Source organism: Vigna umbellata, chromosome 10 (genome assembly GCF_029865625.1).
Source record: "Vigna umbellata cultivar VRB3 chromosome 10, Vumbellata_1.0, whole genome shotgun sequence".
Lineage (NCBI taxonomy): Eukaryota > Viridiplantae > Streptophyta > Magnoliopsida > Fabales > Fabaceae > Vigna > Vigna umbellata.
Genome location: NC_142174.1, coordinates 22,773,406 through 22,789,099, shown reverse-complemented (window position 1 = coordinate 22,789,099; position 15,694 = coordinate 22,773,406).

The following is a 15,694-nucleotide window of genomic DNA, read 5'->3' as shown; positions in this document are numbered from 1 at the left end:
TTTTACTAGAATAATCGATTATGGTTAAGCAATAATCGATTATCACAAGTCATACTTGAATAATCGATTATCACTTCATATAATCGATTATCACATTTTTGAAAACCTGTAACGGACTTGAATAATCGATTATCACTTACAATAATCGATTATTCATGGCAGTTGAGAGCTGACCTTTGGCACTCAGTGTACTTGGCTATATAATTTGATTTGGAGAAATCAGAAGGTAACGTTTTTGAACTGAGAAAGCTTAGAACACTGTGTGTCAGAGGAACGTTCTTAGAGAGCTTTTTGTTCATTGTTCCCTTGCTTGGTCTTGTGAAAGGAGAGGCTCGCGTATCGTGTGTCGATAGTCGGAGCAGACTCTCTTCAAGTTAGCAAGGTGCTCTGCCTGGTCTTGTGAAAGGAGAAGCTTGTGAATCGTTGGTCGATTGCTGAGCGGTTCTCTTCAAGTTGGTAGAGTGGTTCTTTCATTTTATTCTGTTCATTATCTTGTAATCTGTTAAACCATTTTTAGTGAAAAAGGTTAATCACTATTTATAGTGATTAACGACTGGACGTAGAATCTTTTGATTCGAACCAGGATAAAAATTCTGTGTTGATCTTCTTATTCCCTACACTCATATTTTACGTATATCAACTGTTTGATTAATTTTCTGAAAGAAAATTATTTTTACTAAAAGGACCAAATTAAGTTTAATTGTGATCGAATACGCTTTCCGCTCTCTGAGTTTTAATTCCGCTGCGCTATACTCTTCGAAAAATACCCCCTCCGATACCATCAATTGGTATCAGAGCTTGCTTTGATAGTTTTTCAAATTTGCGAAAATGGCTGGTCACAATCAAAACCATGTATATGCTGAGGGTGCTTCCATTAACAGACCTCCATTGTTTACTGGTGATAACTATGCTTTTTGGAAAGTAGAATGGAGATTTTTATGGGGTCTGTTGATAGAGGTATTTGGGAAGCTGTACAAAATGGCCCTTATATTCCTATGAATACTGTTGATGGTGTAGAGACTGAAAAACCTTATTTTAATTGGACTGCTGAAGAAAATAGACGAGCTCAGTTTGATATTAAAGCTCGCAATATAATTTCATCTGCTGTTGTACTTGATGAATTTTATAGAATTTCAGTGTGTAAGACAGCACAGGAAATGTGGGAAGTCCTCAGAGTCACTCATGAAGGAACAGAGGACGTGAAGCGCGCTAGGAAGAACACTCTCATTCAGGAATATGAGATGTTCAGAATGCAACCTGGAGAAACGATCTCTGATGTTCAAAAACGATTCACTCATATTGTGAATCATTTAACAGGGTTGGGTAAGACTTTTGATACTGATGAACTTAATGTGAAAATTCTGAAATCTCTGGACAGGTCTTGGCAACCAAAGGTGACTGCCATCTCGGAATCTCAAAATCTTACTCAGATGTCAATGCCAATCTTGTTTGGAAAGCTCCGTGAGCATGAACTTGAGCTGAGGAGATTGACTGCTGAAGAGGATCAAGGCAAAAGGAAAACTCTAGCTTTCAAGTCTGAAATTCTAAAGGAAAAAGCTCTAAGAGGATCGAAGAAGATGATTCTGATGATGAAGAAAACATGAGCTTGATGATAAAAAATTTGCAAAGTTCATGAAAGCAAAGGGAAAGGACAAGTTTCACAAAGATAGGAAAGAAAGTCAAGAATCTCCATCAAACGTAAAGTGCTTGGTTGTGGAGAAAGAGGGCACGTAAAATCTGAGTGTCCAAAAAGCAGAAAAGTGAAGACAAGAAGGAAGAAAATTTCAAAGAAAAAGAAAGCATACATAGCTTGGGAGGATAATGCTCTAGTTCAACAAGTTCAAGTGACAGAAGAAGAAGCCAATATTTGTCTAATGGCTGAATCAGAAGATACTGGAAGCCAAGTAAGTGATTCCAGCTTTGAATCTAGTGAATTAGACATGCAAAAGGCTTCTGTGAATTGTTGATTGAATCTGAAAACTTGATGCTGCACATAAAAAACTTAAGAAAGAGCACAATGAATTAAAATTGAATTATGAAAAGTTGCTTGATGATGAAGTTGTCTTAAGAAATAAAGTTAGTTCTTTAGAAACAAAATTATCTGATGCAAATGCTACTGTTGAACCTGTTGAATGTTTGTCTTGTAAGAATCATATGTTTGATATTGACATACTTGAAAACTTACTTGCAAAGGAAACCAAGACTAATTCACATGCTAAGAAACTTAAGAAAAGCAATGTTAAAAATAGAAATATGCATCAAATAAATAAGTCCAAAGTAAGAAGAACTCGTAGAGTTTGGGTTGAAAAAGGGACTTTTATAAAAACAAAGTAAGCAATGCTTGTTGTTTTTACTGTATGAAGCATGGACACACATCAAACAAATGCAACATTAAACATTTTGGTGTTCCAAATGGTAAATATGCATGGGTTAAAGTTGTAAAATGATTTATACTTGCATGAACTAACCTCAAGGACCCATAATTAGATTGGGGACCTAAAACTCTTGCTAATTTGTTTTGTAGGAATCTACTAAGTCAAAGAAGTCATTGTGGTATCTTGACAGTGGATGTTCAAGACACATGACCGGTGACAAGAAAAGATTCATTTCTTTTGAGAAGAAAAAGCAAGGATTTGTGACTTATGGGGATAACAACAAAGGTAGAATCAAGGGTACCGGAGACATTGGAGGAGGAAATACATTAACAATAAGAGATGTGCTATATGTTGAAGGCCTCAAGCATAACCTCTTAAGCATAAGTCAATTATGCGACAAAGGTCTCAAGGTAACTTTTGAAAGTGATAAATGCACTGTTTACTTTAAAGATTCTGCTGATATTGCTTTGCAAGGTGTTAGGCATAACAATATTTATTTGATTGATATTGAAAGTGCATCTAATCATAGTATAACATGCTTAGTTGCTAAAGAAGAAAATCCTTGGCTATGGCATAAAAGAGCTGCACATATTCATATGCAACATTTAAATAAATTGATTTCAAAAGATCTTGTGATTGGTTTGCCTAAACTGAAATTTGAGAAAGACAAATTATGCACTGCATGTCAAAAAGGTAAACAAACCAAATCTTCATTTTCATCCAAAAGCATGATTTCAACATCAAAACCTTTAGAACTTTTGCCTATGGACTTATTTGGTCCATCTAGAATTAAAAGTTTTGGTGGAAATTACTATGCTCTTGTAATTGTTGATGATTACACAAGATTCACTTGGACTTTCTTTTTAACTCTGAAAAGTGAAGCTTTCAAAGCATTTAAAATTTTTGCTAAACGTATTCAAAATGAAAAAGATTTGAAAATCAAAACTTTGAGAAGTGATCATGGTGGAGAATTTGAAAATGAGTCATTTGATAAATTTTGTGAAGAATATGGCATAGCACATAACTTTTCTGCACCTAGAACTCCCCAACAAAATGGTGTTGTTGAAAGGAAAAATAGATCATTAGAAGAATTAGCTAGAACCTTATGAATGAATCTAATGTGCCAAAATATTTTTGGGCTGATGCAGTTAGTACTGCTTGTTATGTGTTAAACAGGATGCTTATTAGGCCAATTCTGAAATTAACTCCATATGAACTGTTGAATGGTAGAAAACCAAATGTATCTCACTTGAAAATATTTGGTGCAAATGCTTTGTCTTGAATAATGGAAAAGATAATCTAGGCAAATTTGATGCAAAATCTGATGAAGCAATTTTCTAGGATATTCTTTGACAGTAAAGCATATAGAGTATTTAATAGAAGAACTTTGACAATTGAAGAATCAATGCATGTTGTCTTTGATGAGATTGTGGACCTTGAGGAAAACCCTCTTGAGTCAAAAAACCTATTGCAGGTGATGAGGATTATTTAAAGAAGCTCTTGAAGAGATGTATCTAAATGAGAACTATCCTCCAGAACTTCAAGAAACACCTCAAGCTGTTGATTCTAAAAGCTATCAACAACCAAGAGGACTTTCTTGGACAACATCATTGGAGACATTTCAAAAGGAGTAACTACTAGACATAATCTTAATAATTTTTGTCTAACTGTAGCTTTTGTGTCTCAGATAGAACCAAGAATATAAAGGAAGCTCTTCAAGATGATAAGTGGTGCGTTGCTATGCAAGAAGAGCTAAACCAATTTGAAAGGAATGAAGTCTGGGAACTTATTCCAAAGCAAGATGATTATCAAGTCATAGGAACCAAATGGGTATTCAGGAACAAGCTTGATGAGGATGGAAACATCACAAAGAACAAAGCAAGGCTAGTTGCAAAGGGCTACTGTCAAGAGGAAGGTATAGATTATGATGAAACGTATGCACCGGTAGCCAGGTTAGAAGCAATTAGATTATTACTTGCATATGCATCTTTGATGAAATTTAAACTATATCAAATGGATGTAAAAAGTGCTTTCTTAAATGGTTTTATAAAAGAAGAAGTGTATGTTAGTCAACCTCCTGGCTTTGAAGATTTTAAATTCCTGATCATGTTTACAAGTTGAAAAAGGCCCTTTATGGTCTTAAACAAGCACCTAGGTCTTGGTATGAAAGACTTAGTACCTTTTTAATTGAAAATGAATTTTCTAGAGGAAAGGTTGATTCAACCTTATTCATTAAGAAAGTAGGAAAACACATTTTAATCGTGCAAGTTTATGTAGATGATATCATTTTTGGGTCAACTGATGATTCTTTGTGTGAAGAGTTTGCAAAAATAATGCAAGGTGAATTTGAGATGTCTATGATGGGTGAGTTAAACTTTTTCTTAGGACTACAGATAAAACAAATGAATGGTGGAACATTCATCTCCCAAACTAAATACTGTAGAGAAATTCTTAGAAAATTTGGTATGGATAGCTGCAAGGAAGCTAGTACACCCATGGGTACTTCATGTTATTTAGACAAGGATGAAATTGGAAAAGGAGTGAATGAAACCATGTTTAGAGGCATGATAGGATCCTTGCTATACTTAACTGCTAGTAGACCAGATATTATGCAGAGTGTTTGTGTTGTGCTAGATACCAAGCCAATCCTAAAGAATCTCATTTGACTGCAGTTAAGAGAATTCTAAAATATCTTAAGGGAACTACTTCATTTGGACTTTGGTATCCCTCTGATCCTCACCTAGTTTAATAGGATACTCTGATGCAGATTATGGTGGCTGTAAAATTGATAGAAAAAGTACTAGTGGAACCTGTCATTTCTTGGGATGTTCTTTAGTGTCATGGCACTCAAAGAAACAAGCATGTGTAGCTTTGTCTACCACCGAAGCTGAATATATTGCAGCTGGAAACTGTTGTGCCCAAATTTTGTGGATGAAACAACAATTAGAAGACTTTGATATCTTCCTTGACAAAATTCCTCTAAAATGTGACAATACTAGTGCGATAAATTTGACCAAGAACCCCATCATGCATTCAAGAACTAAGCATATAGAAATTAGGCACCATTTCTTAAGAGATCATATTCAAAAGGGGATTGTCAAATTGAATATGTTGATACTTTACATCAATTAGCTGATATTTTACCAAGGCTCTACCTAAAGATAGATTTTTTGAGCTTAGAAGAGAGTTAGGAGTGTTAGACATATCTTAGAATCAAAATCTATGCAAATTTTTGCATTTTTCGTAAACTTAACGCTTCATAATCGATTATCACTAAGTTATAATCGATTATTCATGCATCAAATTCAATTCTGGAAAATCTTGAGCAGATAATCGATTATCATTATGCATAATCGATTATCATGCAATTCTGGGCAGTAATTATTGAACTGATAATCGATTATCACGAGCCATAATCGATTATCGCGCTGACAGTTTCAAAAATAGAGCCGTTGGAGCATCCCATAACGGCTATAAACGACCATAAACGGCTAGTTTTTCCATTTTTCTTATAAATAGCCCCCCATAATCGATTATTAGACACTCCTTTGCACCAAATACTGCTGAAATCAAATCTAGAGCTCAAATCTTCTTCATTTCCTTCACCTTCTCAAAATCTCATTTTCCCATTCTTCCTCCATGGCTGACTCAAGAAGGCACCGTCGCAGAACAGCTGGAGCCTCCTCTTCTTCTCAACCACGTCTTGCAAACATAGATGGATGGATTTCAGATCAAGGGAAACATGCAGACTTTGTTAATTCTTGGCAAGAAAGGAAGATCATGGCGGTAAAGTTTATTCGTCTTGACTTTTTCCGCTTCTATGGCTTTCAATTTCCAAACACTTTTGCTGAGCAGGGGTTAACGCATCTGTTAGAACAAAAAGGATGCATTTATCCTGATCTTATAAGAGTCTTCTACTTCAACTTGCGCTATCGAGATGGGATAATATCTACTAAGGTCAAGGGAGTACGCATCATTTTAGATGATGATGTATGGACCAATGTTGCTCAACTTTCCATCTGGGATGATGCTGTCAAAGTCCATTTAGGACTTGAAGATTTCAACAGGATGATGACTTTTCAATCCTTCCTACGTCATCCTGAACGCAAACAAATAGAAGGCAATTACTGGTTGGAGGTTTTAAAGTTGAAGAAAGGATGATCCACTACTTGATTGTCTGGATTTTATGTCCTAGAGCAACCAACCATGCTCAATGCTCTGAGCAGGATTTACTTCTGTTGTATGGGATTCTAAATCACATACACATCGACTGGCCTGCTCTCATTGCTGACACAATGGTAAAAGCCAAGAAATCCCATTCATATCAACTTCCCTATGCCTTCTTTTTCTAGGATTTTAGAATTCAAAGGTGTACCTGTTGAAGGAGAACTCGTTCAAAATATTGAAGCTGTGGGATCAGAAATTGGAGATAACCTTTCGTCAAATGGGATTCATTACTAGAGGCAGAGTCCTTATTCACAAAGATGATGACCATCCTGATGTAGATGAAGATGATGACATGGACACTCATATGGCTGACCCAGTAAGTGCTGCTGCTCCGTCTGATGCTGGACCATCCAACATACCCTCCTCTTCCTCAACTTCTATGGAAGAACATTTTGCAAGGTTATCTAAACAATTGGAGGATATGAGTCTTGCACAAAAGACTCACTTTGAGGAGATTTATGAGTGGCAGCGATCTGTTGATGAGTACATGGTTGATCAATTTCTTGATCTTGATGTTCGCCTATCTAACATCGAGGGTCATCTTAATATCCCACCTCCTGAACGTTCTCCTAGTCCTGAATTCTAGGTTTTAGGCCTCTAAGTTTGATTGTTATGTTATTTTCTTTATGGTATTTAGTTTCTTAATCTTTATGAATTTCATGTAATTCCTTTCTGTTCTTAATATAATGAGCTTTTATTTTTTGCATATATTCCATTTTTGAGGGGGAGCTCATATTAAGGGGAGGTTATTATTTTTTCTTTTTGCTTATGATAAAAAGGGGGAGAAGAAATATAAGGGGAGGATTAAAAAAAAATAAAAAAAAATAGTTTTTAATTGTACAGGTACTGCTAACTGTGGTTGTCCATTAGTTTATATATTTTGCAGGTAAACATGAGTTGCTTTTAAAAAGAGAGTTTTTGATCATCATCAAAAAGGGGGAGATTGTTACCAATAAGGAGTATTGGTAAAACCTGAAGATGTGTTTTGATGATGCTGCAACTTATAGATTTTGGATGTAGTAGGAAAATATTTAAAAAAGCAACTTGTAGATTTTGAATGTAGTAGGAAAATGTTAAACATTGTAATTTTTACTAGTATAATCGATTATGGTTAAGCAATAATCGATTATCACAAGTCATACTTGAATAATCGATTATCACTTCATATAATCGATTATCACATTTTTGAAAACCTATAACGGACTTGAATAATCGATTATCACTTACAATAATCGATTATTCATGGCAATTGAGAGCTGACCTTTGGCACTCAGTGTACTTGGCTATATAATTTGATTTGGAGAAATCAGAAGGTAACGTTTTTTGAACTGAGAAAGCTTAGAACACTGTGTGTCAGAGGAACGTTCTTAGAGAGCTTTTTGTTCATTGTTCCCTTGCTTGGTCTTGTGAAAGGAGAGGCTCGCGTATCGTGTGTCGATAGTCGGAGCAGACTCTCTTCAAGTTAGCAAGGTACTTTGCCTGGTCTTGTGTAAGGAGAAGCTTGTGAATCGTTGGTCGATTGCTGGAGCGGTTCTCTTCAAGTTGGTAGAGTGGTTCTTTTCATTTTATTCCTGTTCATTATCTTGTAATCTGTTAAACCATTTTTAGTGAAAAAGGTTAATCACTATTTATAGTGATTAACGACTGGACGTAGAATCTTTTGATTCGAACCAGGATAAAAATTCTGTGTTGATCTTCTTATTCCCTACACTCATATTATTTTACGTATATCAACTGTTTGATTAATTTTCTGAAAGAAAATTATTTTTACTAAAAGGACAAAATTAATTTTAATTGTGATCGAATACGCTTTCCGCTCTTTGAGTTTTAATTCCGCTGCGCTATACTCTTCAAAAAATACCCCCTCCGATACCATCAGAATATTCCCTCCTGCATTCTTTGATTCAATGGAGCATATTCCAATTCATCTTGCATATGAAGCTTGGCTTGGGGGACCGGTGCAATATAGGTGGATGTATCCATTTGAAAGGTTTATGGGAGAATCCAAACGTTCAGTTAAAAATAAAGCTAGAGTAGAAGGCTCAATTTGTGCAGCTTACTATGTCAGACAGGTTTATTATGTGCCATATCCACCATTCCGCAATATTGACAAGCGTGGTTGGGCTGTAGCAATACAAACCAAGCCTAGAGGTCGCATTGACTCAAATGATGTTGAGGAAGATGTTGCCTACCAACTTGACCAAATGTCACAACCACAAGAAATTATTGAAGTTGAACGTATAACCGCATTGGTCGACTCTGATGGTGATGGAGATGATTTAGAAGCAACAATACAAGGTGATGAAGAACAACAAGAAGAGGAAGAAGAACAACAAGAAGAAGAAGAAGAACAAGAAGATGATGATGATGATGATGATGACAACGACGAAGAACAAGAACATGATGATGATAATGACGATGATGAAGAAGAAGAAGATGAAGATGAAGATCATGATGATGACGATTGAATGTTGGACATCTATTGTAGCAAATTGAACTATCATTTCAATAGAGTTATCTAAAATACTATCTTAAAAGTTGTTTGCAATTATTTTTACATTGACTTTAAAAACCATTGATCCTTCCTTATTCATTTCTTTTTTTTCCCTTTATTTGTAACCATTTCAATGCAGTAATGACAGGACAAGGTTCAGAACGTCCTGATAAAGGAAAGGAGGTAGTGATAACAGTTGAAAAACTGTTATTTTCATGCTTGAAATTGACTCTAAAAGCAACCTTTAACACTTAGAAACTAGCTTGAAATCATGCTTTTATTCATATTTTCATAAATAAGAGAGCTGGACAGGTTTATGCTTGATTTCAGTGTTTTTGTGCAGGTTTTAAGGTGAATTTGGTGAAAGAAGTGAAGAAGGAGAGAGATGAAATCAGAAAAGACATCAAAAAGTGCAAAAGGAGAAACCGCAACTGCCGCTCAGCGGCAGTTTACCGCTGAGCGGCACTCAGAAGCTCACGGGGGATCCGCTGAGGGGCAAAATGGCCGCTGAGGGGAAGAAACCAACTCACGCACTTACCGCTGAGCGGTACTTTACCGCTGAGCGGCACACTTATGGGCTTGGGCCTAAATTTTCTGTAATTTTAGAATAGTATATAAGCTTTAGGACGTCCTAGGGTTTGTATCTTTGGCAGAAACGAAGCAAACACTCTCTCTTCCACCCCTTTGAAGGAGGATCTTGGATGCTCAGGCTACCTCTTCACCTTTCTAGGGTTTTATCTTTCATTCTTTCATTATTATTCATCTAGTTTCACCATGAATATGGTGAACTAAACCTTGTATTGTTGTTGGGGAATCAATGTAGTCTTGTGAAACTCTCATATATGGAATTTGTTTTTACATCTTATATTTAAGACCTATGCTTTCTTTTATCATTAGTTAGGGTTTTTCCTCTTTGCTCAATGCTTGCTTTGTTTAACTCATTCAATGCATGATTATTGATTTTGTCGATACGGGAACGTACGGGGAAGTCGAGATCCGGGGAATTTCTCCCAATAGTATATTGGTTGCCGTTAAGCTCCTGCACTAAAAGAACTAATTATTAGGAATGCTAGGAATCGTATGAACTCGTAATTAGGGATAGGCCTTCTTGCAAGGTAATTTAGAGAGTGGCATTAACAATGATGAGAAGAATGTTGAATTCCTAAAGTATATGAGAGTGGATAAGATGAAATTGATAACTCCAACAACATACTCATCCATATATTCCATTGAAGTGTTTGTATTTTGTTTTAGCCATTGATCACATTCATGCATACATGTTTATTTTATGTTTTTCATATTAAACTTCACTTATTTCGTTCTTAAGTCTTAAATAATCAACAAATCACATAACTAAACTAGGCCGTGAGTCCTTTGGGAGAACGATACTTGGTCTTACCGAGTTTATTACTTGATACGATTTGGTCACACTTGCCGATTGTTAAACAAGTTTGTGGCGCCGTTTTTCGGTGTTCATAAATTTGTCATCAGTAGCAAGGCCTAAAAAGAGGCAACGGCAGGCACCAAAGTATGTACTGAGGGTGCCTGCTAGACTACCTATCGTTGCTGCCCCTAGTACATCATCTGTGGGGCCTCCTCCTACCCCTACAGTACAGCCTGTTACCCATGCAGTACACCCTTCTCCTACTCCTGCAGCACACCCTTCTACTACCCCTGCAGCAGACCCTCATCCTCCTCTTGTGATTATAACCCCCTCTCCTCCCCCTATGATTATTGATGACAAATTTATGAACACCGAAAAACGGTGCCACAAACTTGTTTAACAATCGGCAAGTGTGACCGAATCGTATCAAGTAATAAAACTAGGTAAGACCAAGTATCGTTTTCCCAAAGGACTCACAGCCTAGTTAGCTATATGATTTGTTGATTATTTAAGACTTGTTAACGATTGATTGTAGGGTTTAAATGCAAAAGACAGTAATTAAACATGTATGCATGAATTTGATCAATGGAAAAAAAGGAAAACAAACACTTTAATGAATTCGATGGATGAGTATGTTGTTGGGGTTATCAATTTCATCTTATCCACTCTCATATACTTTTAGGAATTCATCATTCTTTTCATCAATGCTAATGCCACTCTCTAAATCACCTTGCAAGAAGGCCTATCCTTAATTACGAGTTCATACAATTCCTAGCATTCCTAGTAATTAGTTCTGAAGTGCAGGAGCTTAAAGGCAACCAATATGCTATTGGGAGAAATTCCCCGGATCTAGATTTCCCCGTACATTCCCATATCGACAAAATCAATAATCATGGCAATGAATGAGTTAAACAAAGCAAGCATTAAGCAAAGAGGAAAATCCCTAACTAAAGATGAAAGAAAGCATGTATCTTAATATAAGATGTTAAAACACAAATTCCATATATGAGAGTTTCACAAGACTACATTGATTCCCCAACAACAATACAAGGTTTAGTTCACCATATTCATGGTGAAACTTAATGAACAATAATGAATGAAAGAAAGATAGAACCCTAGAAAGATGAGGAGGTAGCCTGAGCATCCAAGATCTTCCTTCAAGGGGTGGAAAAGAGAGTGTTTGCTTCGTCTCAGCCAAAGATACAAACTCTAGGACGTCCTAAAGCTTATATACTATTCTAAAATATACAGAAAATTAGGCCCAAGCCCAAAATAGTGCCGCTCAGCGGTAAGTGCGTGAGTTGTTTTCCTCCCCTCAGGGGCCTTTTCACCCCTCAGCGGAGCCAATGTGGGTTTCTGAGTGCCGCTCAGCGGTAAACTGCCGTTGAGCGGTAATTACGGCTTCTCCTTTTGCACTTTTTATGTCTTTTCTGATTCCATCTCTATCCTTCTTCACTTCTTTCACCAAATTCACCTTAAAACCTGCATCAAACACTGAAATCAAGCATAAAAGCATGATTTCAAGCTAGTTTCTAAGTGTTAAAGGTTGCTTTTAGTATCAATTTCAAGCATGAAAATAACAGTTTTTCAACTATTATCAAGCAACGTGACCAGGAAATCACTGATCTAAGAGCAGAGTTTACAAACTTTAAGGCCCTGGTCATGAGAGTGTTGCCTGAAACTTCACAGGACGTACAAAATATCCCTCCGACCCAGCCACGACCCTCCTTGTCACCCGCTGCCCCTCAGCAGCCCACATCAGTCCAACCCTCATCAGTCCAACCCTCATCAGTCCAACCCACACCAGTCCAGCCATCAATAGAGGAGCAAGATGATGAAGATCATTCTGATGATAACTATGTACATTATTAGTTTCATTTTCTTATTACTTGTTATAGAAACATTTGAATATTAGAACATTTGGAGTTTAGATCATTTCGATGTTAGATCAACTTTGTGACTTTGGATGTTAGAACATCATTAAGATTGATTGTTTTATGTTTTAACTATAAATACATGTTCTATGGATTAATGGATATTCTATAGATTAATGTATGTTCTATGGATATTGATCAATGATTGCATCTTTGAGATGCACATTATGCAGGTCTGTATGTGCTTGAAAACTGTTTAGCAGGTCTGTTTGTGATTGAAAACTGATATGCAAGTCTGTTTATGTTGTTAGCGACAAGGGATTTACCGAGGGCTCACTGGCCGTCGATAAGCCGTTTGTAAATACCCTTTTCCGACGGTTTATGGCATTTTCCGAGAGCTTTTGGCCTTCGGTAATGCCCTTCTTTTTGGTAGTGTAAGGTCAAAAACAAGTTGGTCGAAGCTATTGAGAAGTCGGGTATAATAAAGTCAGTCTAAGCATTAAAAATTTCAACCAAGATAAACAACAAAAAGACTATAAAAAAAGAGGAACTCGCTTTTGATTAAAAGAAGCAAGCCCAGAATAGAATGATGCACATGGAAAGCCGGATAAAGAAAAAAAAATTAAGTTTATAAAGAAATTTTGTTAAATAAACTTAAATAAAAAAGATTTATTTGTAAATTTTTCTATAAATTATTTCTTCAGCATGCATATAGATGATTTTTATTTTTTCTAGTTTCGGTTACAGTATAACAACTAGATAACAAATCTTAGTGGTGATCATCATATTTTAAAACCCGATCATTAGGAGATATTTAATTTTTCTGTTTGGACAGTAACTGTTTCTATATCCTTTGGTGTCTAAATGATTATTTAATAGCCTTTATCTCAATCAATAACTAAGCACATATTTTACAAAGAGAATTTATTTTTGTGAGTGAGAAGTTTTTTAACAGAGTTGACGGAGCAACAAAACAAAGAGAGATGGGGACAAAGTTCAAAGTTGTCTCCACCGGCCATTTTCTCAGAGCTTAAAGTCTTGCAACTTGCATGGTCCTACCAACTAACCCTAACCCATCCCTCATCAAATCTATGTCCAAACTTCAATCCAGGTACATTCATTCACAAACACTGCTAATGGGAGCAGAACCTTAATTATTACATCACACAATTATATCTCACATTATCAATAAATAAATACATTTACTGCTATCCATTATCTACTTGTTTTTCTTTCTTTGCCAGATGTCGTTTCTGAACAAACTCTATTTTTCAGACTTTCTTGAAAGAGTGATTCTTCCTACACCTCACTGTCTTCATCCCGCATCTCCAATTTTACTTTTTTATCCTTCATTTATAAAAAGTCAAAATTTAATTAATCAATTAATATTTTCTAACCGCATTTCGAAGTGCGTTTTCTAGTGGTTGCACTTCGAAGTGCGTTTCCTACATATCGCACTTCGAAGTGCGTTTTATATCTTTCGCTTTGAAGTGCGTTTCTTATATGTAATAATTAAATAATTATAAATAAATCTAAAATAATATTTAACAAAATTTACAGATGATAATTATTATTTAATTCAATAAAAAATTTAATAATTATTTCAATTTCATAAAAAATTAAATAAAATTAAATACATAATAAATAATATATTACGAAAATAATAATATGTTAAAAAGTAACAAATTCAACAAAATTTAACAAAGAAATAAAATAAATAAAAATATATTAAAAAAACATTTTATTTATCAACTAAAAAAAATTAAATTTATTATACTAACCTAATAAAAAATAAACCTAATAAAATAAATATATACTAACCTAATAAAAAATTAACCTAATAAAATAAATATATACTAACCTAATAAAAAAAATTAAAAACCTTCCGCATATGGTTATGCGGTTAGTATAACCTAATAAAAAAAATTAAATATCTCAACCTAAAATTAATATCGATGTGCTCGCAACTATTTACATATATAATTTAACCTAATAAATTAAATTTACCTAATATTTCACCGGAGTTCCAAATGCGGCGACAACTAACGCACATGGATGTGCGGTTAGTATGAGTCGCCTGGGAAACCCTCCGCATATCGATATGCGGTTTCCTACTTTCCGCACTTCCAACTGCGGAAGTCTGCTACCACTAGCGTTTAAGAAGCTGCTCTCCGGCGATCAACACCAACACCCAGCGAACTCAAATACCTACATTTTATCAAGATACTAACATGGATGCTAGAAAGCACCTGAGATTTGTGAGAAATCAAGCACGAAGGAGAAACGCAAACAACTTGGCACAAGGGAGGAGAAAAGAGGGACAGAGGAGACTGGAGAGAACAATGGGAGAGGAGGGAGGGCGGAGGAGGGAGGAGTGATTTAGAAGGGGGTGTAGGGTTTGAGGGTGAGATGCGGCAAAATTCAAGTTTCAAAATTAGTCAACCTTTTAAAAATTTAAAATATTCTTGTTCACTGTGCTGAGGGGTATACTTTGAAATTAAAATATATTTTGGAGGTGCAGGACGAAGGCAGTGAGGTGTAGGGAGAATCACTCTTCTTGAAAAGGTTTTTGTCTTATGAGACACAGATAGCTTATAAATTACAATCTCAAATATGTTATTCATTTCTAAATTATTATAAAAAATATATATTTTTCTCTTAAATTATATTATAAAATATTTAGTTTTTATATTTTATGAAAATAATGTAAAACATAAACATCTTGTCCATAAATGATATGTGAAAGATTTAATATGTGATAAACGGAGTTTTACAATAAATTATAACATAATCTCTATATTTATTTGTTGAGAAGATGTTCTACATTAATCTTATAAAATACAAATACAAAATACTTTAAAATTTAATTCAGAAACCAAACTTAATGTTTTATAATAGTTTGAGAGTGAAAAAAATTATTTAACCCTATAATTAAAATGATGAAAGTAAATAAATTGTAATTTTTTAAAATATATATTAGCGTTTTGGTATATGTTTTAACCCATATATGAGTGTGGAGTAATGTTGACATTATACCCTTACTTAAATTGACATTATTGTTATGATGTATAAAGGTTGTGTTGGTGGTAATATTTGGTCCAGAAAAATGTAGCTGTCACCTTCTCATATGTGTTGCATAGAGGCACATCCATTTTCTCTGTTTTCCTTTTCAATGTTTCAATTTCTTGACACAATGAAGAATCTCAAGTTAATGCTTATATTCGTGTAAGTAGCTTTTGTGTCACTAGTCATCGTAGTTATCCAAAGCGTGATTCACATCCATCTCCACCACTTGCTTTTACCTATCTGGATCTTATAAAAGTTATAAAGTGGTCCCTTT